The sequence below is a fragment of the Phoenix dactylifera genome, unplaced genomic scaffold (assembly GCF_009389715.1).
Source record: "Phoenix dactylifera cultivar Barhee BC4 unplaced genomic scaffold, palm_55x_up_171113_PBpolish2nd_filt_p 000557F, whole genome shotgun sequence".
Classification (NCBI taxonomy): domain Eukaryota; kingdom Viridiplantae; phylum Streptophyta; class Magnoliopsida; order Arecales; family Arecaceae; genus Phoenix; species Phoenix dactylifera.
Genome location: NW_024067964.1, coordinates 77,998 through 87,400, shown reverse-complemented (window position 1 = coordinate 87,400; position 9,403 = coordinate 77,998). Strand labels below are relative to the sequence as shown.

Genomic DNA, 9,403 nt, shown 5'->3' with positions numbered 1-9,403 from the left:
AAATGGGATAAGAGGGAGGGGCGTACGCCCCTCCCTTGCTGCCGTGCGTGGAGAAAAAAGGAGGGGTGTACACCCCTCCTAACTAGCCAACTAAAGAGATAAATAGGAACTCATCCTTATCTCTTAAGGAATTAAAAGGAGGAGGGATTTCGGCAGCAAGGAACTCCTCTCCCATTCCTCCATTCATCCACAAGAAAAGAAGGGAAAAGAAGCTAGTGGCGTGGGCCTCCTTCCTCCCTTTTTTGGTTCCAACGTGAAGAAAAAGAAAAGGCTGCGAAAGGGCCTTTAGATCTTTTTCCTTGGCTCTTCCTTCTTCTTCCTCCTCTCAAAGCAATCAATGGTTTATTCAAAGGAGAGGACTTAAGCCATCAATAGCCATCTCTGCAAGGGAGCTAGCACCCCGGGAAGATCTAAAAGCTTCGATCGGTGCTTTGCCTCGTGTGGATACCCGTAGAGGCCGGACGCGTGTGCGACTTCCATCGAACTTTCAACAAATCCACGTAAATCAAATTTGCGGATACCATCTATCCGCACAAGATGAAGATCTGATCTTTTTAATCATGCAAAAATGGTTTAAAATAATTTAATCCTAATCCATCTACAAATGGTTTTAAAATACGTTCATGTGATGAACGGGATCTGCGCATGCCCTTCCGCTGCAGATCTGAAAATTTTTGAAATTTTTCTACGGCATGTGACAGATCCTAACAGTGGTATCAGAGCCAGATTATGTAGATTAAAATTAGAATTAAATTTTTAAAGATATTTTAGATCTAAAATTTAAAGGATTATGCTTGCTGAAATTTACTGCATGCAGAATTTTCAGCTTGCTGATTTTTCTGCATGCTGATTTTTAGATGCTTAGATTAATGATTCTAATGCTTTGATAATATGATTACAGATATTTAGAATCATATCTTACATAATCAGCAAGTCATCAGATGAAATAATCAATTAAATTACAGATCTGAAAATAATATTTATGCATGAGATGTGGATGGTGATGATCATGGATGAACCCTTTTGAATGTGCTGAAATGTTCTGCGATATTCTATGATGCTATGTGATGGCATGTAATTTTAATTTTCAGATGCCTGCGTGCATCTTAAATTCATGTATTAGAGACTTGCGTGTCTCATGAAAAGGGTTGTAATTTATTCTTTAATTTTATTTAATTTTTAAAGCAATCTGGGATGTAATCTGTGATGTGTGTTGCACGTCGATGGATGATCGATATGTACATCAATAAGCTCAACATGCGTGGATCGAGATCAAGGGTTGATTGAAGATGGATCAAGGAGTTGATCACAATTGGACCTAGGGGATCAAGATCGAGTCAAGAGTTGAAGACGATCAAACCAATTGACGTGCATGTGCTTGTAAAATGACCCCATACTGGATCCATGATCATCACCATTTAAATTTATTTGTTGATAAATGCTTGGATGTTTAATGCTTATGTCTATGCGGGTAGATATATATTTGCATGAGATGTGAATAGTCGATCGAGAGAGACCTAAATACAAACCTCCTCAATCAGTCGAGAGAGAACCAACATGAGCTAGTCATATTAGATTAATTGATCTAATTGGTGTCTAGGCAAGCCTAAAAAGTGGTTACTTAATTAGGACCTTACTCTCTGAGTAAGGGGAGCCTCCCACCTGCTTACCTGGTCAATTGTTCGATTACCTCTTATGAAGAGCTCAAGTTGCAAATACTAAGATATGATTTCACAATATTAAGTCCATAGGTCTTCCACCGTAGTAGAGCTAGGTCTTTCCGGTGTTGATTTGTCTCGGCTGGACACAGTGGACAAGTTGCATCGGGGGACTGGACCTCTCTATTAGACATGAGATGTTGCAGGGTAAAGGTGGGGTTGGACACCAATAACTGTTAGGTGAGGACCCAATGACGACTTTATTTCTGCGGTGATACGGTGGGTCTGACTTAACTAAGTAATGGGGCCAATAACTGTTAGGTGAGGTCTTCATGACTTAGAGACCAAGTGCCACTACAATTTGCTTGAGAAGCATTGTACAAAAGTTGTAAACTCATCCATTTATGTCACCAATAACTGTTAGGTGAGGCGGCATGTAAATCGGTGAGACCGTAGTACCCACTAGAAATCCTAGTCGCGTAGGGTTTTCGTTTCTCCATCAGGAGAGTATGAGGAATTCGAGAAAATAGTGGGAGCATATTTGTTTTAAAAGTCCCTAGAATAAATTAAGATCAAGTACAAAGTCTAACTAGAATCTTTACTCTCTACAGATCACAATGTCAGCTTCGAACCCTTTGACCTGTATCCTTGAGACCAACCGACTGACCAGAACCAATAACAAAGACTGACTTAGAAACCTGAAAATCATTTTGAATTGTGAAAAAATAGGGTATGTACTCGAGAATGATATCCCCAGGTTACCAGCACGTCCTACTGATGATCAGCGTGAGATGCTTCAAAAGTGGACAGATGATGATATTAGGGTCAAGTGCTACATTATGGCATCCATGACTAATGAACTTCAATGCCAGCATGAGAACATGAAGACTGCTAGGAAAATACTGGCACACCTGCAAGAGTTGTATGGTGAGCAGAGTCGTACAGCTCGCTTTGAAGTGTCCAAGAGGCTTTTTAAGGCAAAGATGTGCGAGGGGCAGTCTGTCCATGATCACTGTTTGACTATGATCAAGGACCTAGAGGAGCTTGAGAAGCTCGGTATGACCATGCATAAGGAACTGCAGATAGATCTGATCCTGCAATGCCTTCCTGATTTATTTGGGCAGTTTATAGTAAACTACCATATGAATAAAATTGAACGCACTAAGACCGAACTGCTAAATATGTTGGTAACTGCTGAAGGGGCCTTGAAAGGTTCAAGGGGCTCTGTTCTGGTGCTGAGCTGACTTCTGGTTCAAAGAGAAAGTCTACTTGAAAGAAAAAGAAGCCTGCAAAGAAGCAGAGAAAGACAAGAAGCCTAAGAAGAAAGTTCACAAGAAAAAGGCTAATGACAAAGGAAAATGTTTCCACTGCAACGTCAATGGCCACTGAAAAAGGAACTGCCCTTCATACCTCGAGAGCCTGAAGAACAAAAGGGCAGACACACCTTCAAAAGGTATGTTAGACTTGCTCGTAATTGAAACTAACCTTATGGTTTCTTCTACTTCTAGTTGGATTATAGATTCTGGTTCTAGTGCTCATTTGTGCACTACTATGCAGGGTCTAAAGGAAAGTAGGAAGCTGGCGGAAGGTGCAGTAACCCTTCGGGTTGGCAACGAGGTAAGAGTTGCTGCTGTAGCTGTGGGCACCTATCCTCTGCGACTACCGTCTGATTTTAGTTTGTTGCTTAGAGACTGTTATTATATCCCTGCTGCTAGCAGGAATTTGATTTCTGTTTCGCGTTTAGCACAGGATGGTTATGTTTTAACATTCGACAAAGACTGCTGTTCTATTTATTTCAGAAATAAATTAGTTTCACGTAGTTTTATGATTGACAGTCTCTATCACTTACATGTCGATGTGTCTGTGAATGTGTCTGAGCAAGTAGTGAGTGCCATAGGATCCAAAAGATCCCGAGAAGAGATAAATCAGAAGTATTTGTGGCACCTCAGACTTGACCATATTGGAGAGGACAGAATGAACAAAATGGAGAAAGATGGGCTTCTCGGCTCATTGACTTCCGAGTCATATCCAGTTTGTGAGTCCTGTCTTTAAGGAAAAATGGCTAGACTACCCCTTGTAGGACATGGGGAGAGGACCACTGAAATACTTACCCTAGTTCACACTGATGTATGTGGCCCATTTGATGTGCTAACTAGGGGTCGTTATTCGTACTTCATTACTTTTATCGATGATTTTTTACGATATGGGTATGTGTATCTTATGAGACACAAATCTGAATCTTTTGAAAAGTTCAAAGAGTTCAAAAATGAAGTAGAAAAATAAACTGAAAAAACCCTTAAGGCTCTTCGATCAGATCGAGGAGGAGAATACCTTAGTGGAGAATTCCGGGACTATCTCAAAGAAAATGGCATAGTTTCACAATGGACGCCTCCAGGTACACCTCAACTCAACGGGGTATCAGAGAGGAGGAATCGGACTCTATTGGATATGGTCCGATCCATGATGAGCTTTACTGATTTACCTATGTTTCTTTGGGGAGATGCCTTATTATCCGCGATTTATTTATTGAATAGAGTTTTCTCTAAATCTGTTCCTACCACATCGTATGAGATATGTCATGGTAAGAAGCTGAGTCTTGGTCATCTCAAGATTTGGAGATGTCCAACCCACATCAAGCGACTACAGGCGGACAAGTTAGAGGCTAGGACCATAAGTGCTCGTTTTATAGGATATCCTAAAGAGTCATTAGGATACAATTTTTACGTCTCAGAGGATCACAATGTATTTGTGAGCCGACATGCCATCTTTTTGGAAAAACAGTTTATCCTTGATAGAGGCAGTGGGAGGAAAATTGAGCTTGAAGAGAAAGTCTCTGAAAAGCAACAAGTTATGGATCCTATAAAACCTATTGACATAGAGCTAGTACACATAGTACCTCCTCTACCTCGTAGATCTAGTAGGGTCTCCCATCCTCCTGATAGATACTTAGGTATGCTTATAGAGGATACCGAGAAAATGTTTCTCATGGGAGATAGGGAACATGTACAGGATCCCAATACCTACAACGAGGCGATATCAGATATCGATTTCGAAAAATAGCTGGAAGCCATGAGTCAGAGATAGACTCCATGTATTCCAACCAAGTCTGGACCTTAGTAGATCCACCAAAAGGTATAGTACCTATTGGATGTAAATGGATCTACAAGAGGAAGATAGGTTTTCGGATGGAAAGGTAGAGACCTATAAGGCAAGGCTAGTGGTGAAAGGGCAGAGTCAGCGCGAAGGCATTGACTATCAGGAGACCTTTTCACCTGTAGCCATGCTGAAATCCATTCGAACATTGCTTGCCATTGCAACATTTCATGATTATGAAATATGGCAGATTGATGTGAAAACTGCTTTTCTGAATGGATATCTTGATGAAGATATCTATATGGAGCAACCTTTGGGTTTCACAAGGTCTGCAAGCTACAAAGGTCCATCTATGGACTAAAGCAAGCATCTTCGAGTTAGAACACTCGTTTCAATGATACGATTAAATCGTTTGATTTCATCAAGAATGAAGAGAAACCATGTGTTTACAAGAAAGTTAGTGGAAGGGCTGTCGTGTTCCTCATATTGTACGTAGACGACATCCTCCTGATAGGAAATATTCCTATGCTAACCTTGGTCAAGGTCTGGTTGTCAAAAGAGTTCTCCATGAAAGACCTTGGGGAAGCATCCTACATTTTGGGGATTAAGGTCTATAGAGATAGATATAAGAGGATGCTTGGCCTATCATAAAAGATATACATAGAGGAGGTGATGAGAGCACAAAAGTGCGATCTACACATCACTCAAATTAGTATTATTGCTAACAAATGATGATAGAAGTGCTGTATTAATATTATATTTTTGTGGGGTGCAGGTGATCGTAAATTAAAGTTAAAATACGTATTGGGACCCAAAAGATGCATCACCATATGCGACCAGCCAACCATATGGGTCAACCCCAGTTGCATACTAGAAGGAGGTTAAGTTCAGCCTTTCAGGTTCACTGCAGCCAATTCAAAGCAACCTGTGCACCCGTTTATGATTCTCCCACTTCATCTCATGCGTGCAACCCAGCTTCTCCCGTGAGTGATCCTCCACGTGCTCATCCAGCATCGTGCGATCCAGCCTTCTCCGCATCCCTTCGCGTTGCAACCCCACGTCTCCTTCCGTTCACGAGCATCGCCAGAATCAGCCGTCCACCTCTTTCGCATCATCCGCAGGCCAGCATCCACTCCCCATCTCAAGCTCCAAACCTCCTTCCGTTCGCGATCAGATCTTGCCAGCGTCCGCGTGCAAGGCCCAACCATCCCGAGATTCCAGCTCTCAGCGTTGGATCCTCCCAGCGTCCGTTTCAGGCCACGTCCGTGAACCAGCTCCCCCGAGTTCCCAGCATCCCGTATCTCAGCGTCTCCTCACGTCCGCGGCTTCCGTCTTCCTCGCAGTCCACGCGTCCCAGTTCCAACGATCAAGCCAGCCGTTCAGCATCCCATGAAGCATCTCATCCGCATCCGTCCGCGTTCAAGCTTCCGCGCCTGCATCCTAGAGCTTCCCAGCCATCCACGGTTCAGCTTCCACGCATCCAAACCGATCCCTAGCATCTACGATCACAGCACATCCCAGCAGCCTCCCGGATTCGCAATCATCCGAGTCCCAGTCAGGCTTCCGCGTCCGATTCTCCCGCATCCACAGCTGACGTGTCTCCACCGCGTGCGAATCTCTCGCATCCCCTTCCAAATCCCAGCCGTCCGCACCTATTCCCGTGCAAGCTGGAGGGTTCTCACGAGCTATATGAGGCTCTCTCAGCTGGGGAAGAAGGGGGATTTCATGGGGTGAAAACAGAGGAGGCCCTCTGTCAAAAGAAAAAAAAAAGAAAGGGAAACAGGGCCTCCCCTGTTTCCTAAAAGAAAAGAAAGAAAGGAAAAGGGGAGAATGAAAGGGGGAATCATTTTTAAAATGAGTGGCTAAAGTCCTAGGTGAAGGGTGATGGAGGAACCTTTGATGTATTGCTTTCTTTGAAGTAAATTCTGAACCTTTGCTCTTATTGATTTATATTTTTAATGTGTTATGGGTTCTTGCATAACTATTTTGTAGATAGATTTTTAATGGTTTATGTTTATTGGCACATGGACTGCTTTAGTATTTGATTTGTCGTAGACGTAGAAGGCACGATGAATGCTTAGAAATAGAGTTCATATGTCCATAAAATATATTCCATGTTTTGATCTATTCTACTTTTACATCATTAATCAAGAATCGCAGGATTTATTCTTGAATGCGATATTATCAAGGGGGATTCCGGATCCCTAACCATTTCTATTTGATTGAACTTTGTTTATTGATCTATTATTCTCTGTTTTTTTAATTTCTGAAAATCAAAACATCATCTTAATCCACATATTTATTCAACTGAAATTATATCTAAAAATTACGCTAATAATCTATAGATCGTTCCCTGAGGATTCGACCTCGGACTCCCGAGATTTTACTATTTGTGCGATTCTCCTGCACTTGGGAGAACAATTTTATTTTTGCATCAAGTTTTTGGCGCCGTTGCCGGGGAACGGCTGATTTATTAGTATAATTTTAGAGTTAATTTTTAGTAGATTTAATCAGTATCTTATTATTTAGTCTTTTTCTTTCAAAAAAAAAAATTCTGCTGTTTTTATTTCCTGCACAGTCTGCATCAAACTCTGATATCTGAGTAATCCACCGTCTGATTGCACTCAAATTGCGTCGGCTGCTGTAGGACACATGTTTCTTTCATCTGAACGGTCTGATTGATATTCTGATACTTTTATGACCATTAAATTAATATAAACTTTGCTGCTGTCTGCTTTGGATTTTCTGTGTTTAATTTTTTTTGTTTAGAATCAGAATTTTATTATCATCATATCTCATTAACCCTTGTTGCTACTTGAAAATTGATAAGAACTTTAAGAAAAGATCAAGGGTAATCATTAAAAAAATAAATAAATAAAAAAACAAAAAAAACAAACAAATAAATAAACTCTGAAATTTTGTATGCTAGGTTGGAATAGGGACAACACTGGACGTCTGAGTCGACAACCTTTTGACAATTCCTTAGGACACATCCTTGAAATTCCTTCGCAGTATCTCACACCTTGTGAGATGGCAAATTTTCCTGATGATGTAGGAAGTCACCATGGTGATGAAGGTAGACCCCCAGTTATGACACTTCGACAATACTTACATCCCACTAGGACTAGTCAACCTTCATGCATGATTATTCCTGAAAATGTAGGACACTTTGAAATCAAACCAGGAGTTATTCAATTGCTGCCCAAGTATCATGGAATGGAATCTGAGAACCCTTATCTTCACCTTAAGGATTTTGAGGAAATTAGCATCACATTTAGAGTGCCAAATGTATCGGAAGATGTCCTTAAATTGACCTTGTTTCCTTTTTCCTTAAAGGATAAAGCCAAAACATGGCTGAACTCCTTGAGACCTAGATCGCTAGGAACATGGCAGGATATGCAAAGAGAATTCTTGAAAAAATTCTTTCCCGTACAAAGGACTAACTTTTTGAAAAGACACATTAGTAACTTCCAACAAAAAGACCATGAAACATTTTATGAATGCTGGGAGAGATTTAAAGATTTGCTTCTCTCTTGTCCTCATCATGGGTTTGAAACATGGAGAACCATTAGTTTCTTTTACGAAGGGTTGTCCCCACAGTTGAAACAATTTATAGAAACTATGTGCAATGGTTTATTTCTGGAAAAGCAACCCGATGAGGCATGGGACTATTTAGACTCTCTCGCAGAGACTGCACAATTATGGGATACAGGGGATAGAGTGAATAAACCCTTGCCTAAGACTACTAGCATTCCACACGGGGGCCTTTACAACCTTAATACTCAGGATGATATTCAAGCTAAAATGGCAGCCCTTACTAGGAAGGTAGAGGAAATTGAACTTAGAAGGATTGAACCCGTCAAGACCGTAGAGCATAACAACGAGTGTTGTAGGATTTGCGAGATGCCTGGCCATCTCATCACTGATTGCCCCACAATACCCGCATTCAAGGAAGTCTTGCACGATCAGGCCAATGTTATGAATACCTATCAAAAATCTTTCAATAATCCTTTTTCGGGTACTTACAAACCCTGGATGGAAGAACCATCCAAATTTCAGGTGGAGGAATGACCAACCTCAACAAGTATATAACCCAACTCCTCCACCACCGCAACCTCATTATGCACACGCACCCCCTCAAAAACCCAGTCTCGAAGAAACTTTGCAATCTTTCATGCAAGGTCAAGCTAAAATCAATGATGACTTAAGAAATCAACTGACAACGTTGACCACTGCTTTAAGTGCTCAAGAGAAAGGTAAGCTACCAGCTCAACCACAACCTAATCCTCAAATCTATGGCGGTAGCAATGCATCATCTTCAACTTCGCATAAAGAACAAGCAAAGAGTATAATAACATTGCGAAGTGGAAAGATTATTGACCGACCAGTCCCAGAACAAACTCAAGCCATACCTGATTCTGACCCTTTAAAGACAAAAGAAAAGGATAACGAAGAAACTGAAGCACCAACATCTACTGAAAAAATTGAATGTCCTTTTCCTGCACCATTTCCACAAAGATTAAAGCCCTTGCAAAAGCTTGAACCAAACTCTGAAATTCTTGAGCTTTTTAAGCAAGTAAAAATTAATGTACCTCTTCTTGATGCAATCAAACAAGTGCCTTCCTATGCAAAATTTTTAAAAGATTTGTGCA

General features: G+C 41.1%; 1 pseudogene; it reads right to left on the bottom strand.

The window, feature by feature from the left end:
- Positions 1-8,204: 8,204 nt before the first annotated feature.
- LOC120106527 lies at positions 8,205-8,302 on the bottom strand (annotated as a pseudogene).
- Positions 8,303-9,403: the final 1,101 nt, after the last annotated feature.